The following is a 4,015-nucleotide window of genomic DNA, read 5'->3' as shown; positions in this document are numbered from 1 at the left end:
AATGCCCTATTCTACTCTGTTTAGGAGTATATATACAAACTCAGTATGCTCTCTCTTGTGAAATACAGAAATTCTAATTTTACGTGTATCGAAAAAAATTTAAATATTATCTAGGCACCGCAAGGTTAAAAGCAAAATTGCTCTGAATATCATCTGTCAGAAAAAATATACAATGCCCTTTTCTACTGTGTTTTGGCGTATATACACCAACTCAATATGCTCTCTCGTGGAAAATATGGAAATTATAATTTCACACAAATTGAAAATAATCTAAATAACATCTAGGCTCCCCAAAGTTAAACGAAAATGCCTCTGAATATAGTCTGTTAGACAAAATATAAAATGCCTTATTCCACTTTGTTTTGGAGTCTATACACCAACTCAGTATTCTCTCTGATGTAAAATACTAAAATTCTAATTTTACGTGAATTGAAAAAAATCTAAATAATATCTAGGCACCCCAACGTTAAAAACAAAATTTCTCTGAATATAGTCTGTCAGAAAAAATAAACAATGCCTTATTCTACTCTGTTTTGGAGTATATGCACCAACTCCATATGCTCTCTCATGTAAAATACAGAAATTCTATATTTAAGCGAATCGAATAAAATCTAAATATTATCTAGGCTCCCCAATATTATAAGCAAAATTGCTCTATATGTAATCTGTCAGAGAAAATATACAATGCCCTTTTCTTCTCTGTTTTGGAGTATATACAACAACTCAATATGCTCTCTCATGTAGAATACGGAGATTCTAATTTTTCGCGAATTGAAAAAATCTAAATAATATCTAGGCACTCCAAAGTTAAAAGGAAATGGCTCTGAATATAGTGTGTTAGGAGAAATATACAATATTTTATTCTACTCTGTTTTTGAGTATATACACCAACTTCGTTTGCTTTCTCATGTAAAATAGAGAAATTCTAATGTTACCCAAATCGAAAGAATCTAAATATTATCTAGGCACCCCAATGTTAAAATCAAAATTGCTCTGAATATAATCTGTCAGAAAAAATATACAATACCCTATTCTACTCTGTTTAGGAGTATATACACCAACTCAATATGCACTCTCATTTAAAATACCGAAATTCTAATTTTACGTGAATCAAAAAAAATCTAAATAGTATCTAGGCGCCCTAGAGTTAAAAGAAAATGGCTCTGAATATAGTCTGTTAGAAATAATATACAATGCCTTATTCTAATCCTTTTTGGAGTATATGCACCAACTCAATGTGCTCTCTCATGTTAAATACAGAAATTCTAATTTTACCTGAATCGAAAATATCCAAATTTTATCTAGGCACCCCAATGTTAAAATCAAAATTGCTCTGAATATAATCTGTCAGAAAAAATATACAATACCCTATTCTACTCTGTTTAGGAGTATATACACCAACCCCATATGCTCTCTCATGTAAAATACCAAAATTCTATATTTAAGAGAATCAAAAAAATTTAAATGCAATCTAGGCACCACAATGTTAAAAGCAAAATTGCTCTGAATATAATCTCTCAGAAAAAATATACAACGCCCTTTTGTAATCTGTTTTGGCGTATATACACCAACTCAATATGCACTCTCAGGTAAAATACCGAAATTCTAATTTTAGGTGAATCAAAAGAAATCTAAATAATATTTAGACGCCACAAAGTTAAAATAAAATGGCTCTGAATATAGTCTGTTAGAAAAAATATACAATGCCCTTTCTACTCTCTTTTGGAGTATATTCACCAAGTCAGTATGCTCTCTCATGTAAAATACCGAAATTCAAATTTTACGTGAATAAAAAAACCTAAATATTATCTAGGCACCCCAATGTTAACAACAAATTTGCTCTGAATATAGTCTGTAATAAAATATATACAATGCCCTTTTCTACAATGTTTTGGAGTATATACACCATCTCCATATGCTCTCTCCAGTAAAATATTGAAAATCTATATTTAAGCGAATCGAAAAAAATGTAAATACTATCTAGGCAACCCAAAGTTAAAAGCAAAATTTCTCTGAATATAGTCTGTCATTAAAAATGTACAATGCCCTTTACTACTCTGTTTTGCAGTATATACACCAACTCAATATGCTCTCTCATGTAAAATACCGAAATTCCAATTTACGCGAATAGAAAATAATCTAAATAATATCTAAGCGACCCAAAGTTAAAAGAAAATGCCTCTGAATATAGTCCGTTAGAAAAATATACAATGCCTTATTCTACTCTGTTTTGGAGCATATAAATTAACTCCATATGCTCAATCATGTAAAATACAGAATTTCTAAATTAAAGCAAATCGAAAAAAATCTAAATATTATCTAGGCTCCCCAATGTTAACAACAAAATTGCTCTGAATATAATCTGTCAGAGAAAATATACAATGCCCTTTTCTACTCTGTTTTGTAATATATACACGAGCTCAATATGCTCTCTCATGAAAAATACAGAAATTCTAATTTTAAAAGAATCGAAAAACCAAAATTTATCTAGGCACGCCAATGTTGAAAACCAAATTGCTCTGAATATAATCTGTTGGAAAAAATATACCCTGCCCTATTCTACTCTGTTGTGGAGTATATATACAAACTGAGTATGCTCTCTCATGTCAAACACCGAAATACTCATTTTAGGTGAATCGAAAAAAATCTAAATATTATTTAGGCACCTTAATGGGAAAAACAAAATGGCTCTGAATATAATCTGTTAGAATAAATATACAATGCCCTATTCTACTCTGTTTTGGAGTATATACACCAACTCAGTATGCTCTCTCATGTAAAATACCAAAATTCAAACGTTACGTGAATCGAAAAAATTCTAAATATTATCTAGGCACCCCAATGTTAAAAGCAAAATTGCACTGAATATAATCTGCCATAAAAAAATATACAATGCCCTTTTCTACTCTGTTTTGGAGTATATACACGAGCTCAATATGCTCTCTCATGTAAAATACTGAAATTTTAATTTTACGTGAATCGAAAAAAATCTAAATAATATCTAGGCACCACAAAGTTAAAAGAAAATGGCTCTAAATATAGTCTGTCAGAAAAAAAATATACAATGCCTTATTCTACTCTGTTTTGGAGTATATACACAAACTCCATATGCTCTCTCATGTAAAATACCGAAATTCTAATTTTACCTGAATCGAAAGAATCTAAATATTATCTTGACACCCCAATGTTAAAAACAAAATTTCACTGAATATAATCTGTCAGAAAAAATATACAATGCCTTATTCTACTCTGTTTTGGAGTACATACACCAACTCCATATGCTCTCTCATGTAAAATACAGAAATTCCATATTTAAGCGAATCGAAAAAATCTAAATATTATCTAGGCACCCCAATGTTAAAAGCAAAATTGCTCTGAATATATCCTGTCAGAAAAAATATACAATGGCTTATTCTACTCTGTTTTGGAGTATATAGACCAACTCAGTATGCTCTCTCATGTAAGATACAGAAATTCAAATTTTATGCGAATCGAAAAAAATCTAAATAATATCTAGGTGCCCCAAAGTTAAAAGAAAATGCCTCTGAATATAGTCTCTTAGAAAAAATATACAATGCCTTATTCTACTTTGTTTTAAATATATACACCAACTCAATATTCTCTCTCATGTAAAATAGAGAAATTCTAATTTTACCCTATTTGAAAATATGTAAATATTTTCTAGGCACCCCAATGTTAAAAACAAAATTGCTCTGAATATAATCTGTCAGAAAAAATATACAATGCCCTATTGTCCTTCGTATTGGAGTATATACACCAACTCAATATGCTGTCTCATGTAAAATACCAAAATTCTAATTTTACACGACTCGAAAAAAATCTAAATAATATATAGGCGCCACAAAGTTAAATGAAAATGGCTCTGAATATAGACTGTTAAAAAATATACAATGCCCTATTCTACTCTGTTTTGGAGTATATACACCAACTCACTATGCTGTCTTATGTAAAATAACAATATTCTAATTTTATGTGAATCCAAAAAATCTAAATA

Source organism: Callithrix jacchus, chromosome 20 (assembly GCF_049354715.1).
Source record: "Callithrix jacchus isolate 240 chromosome 20, calJac240_pri, whole genome shotgun sequence".
Taxonomy (NCBI): domain Eukaryota; kingdom Metazoa; phylum Chordata; class Mammalia; order Primates; family Cebidae; genus Callithrix; species Callithrix jacchus.
This window is presented reverse-complemented; position numbering follows the sequence as displayed.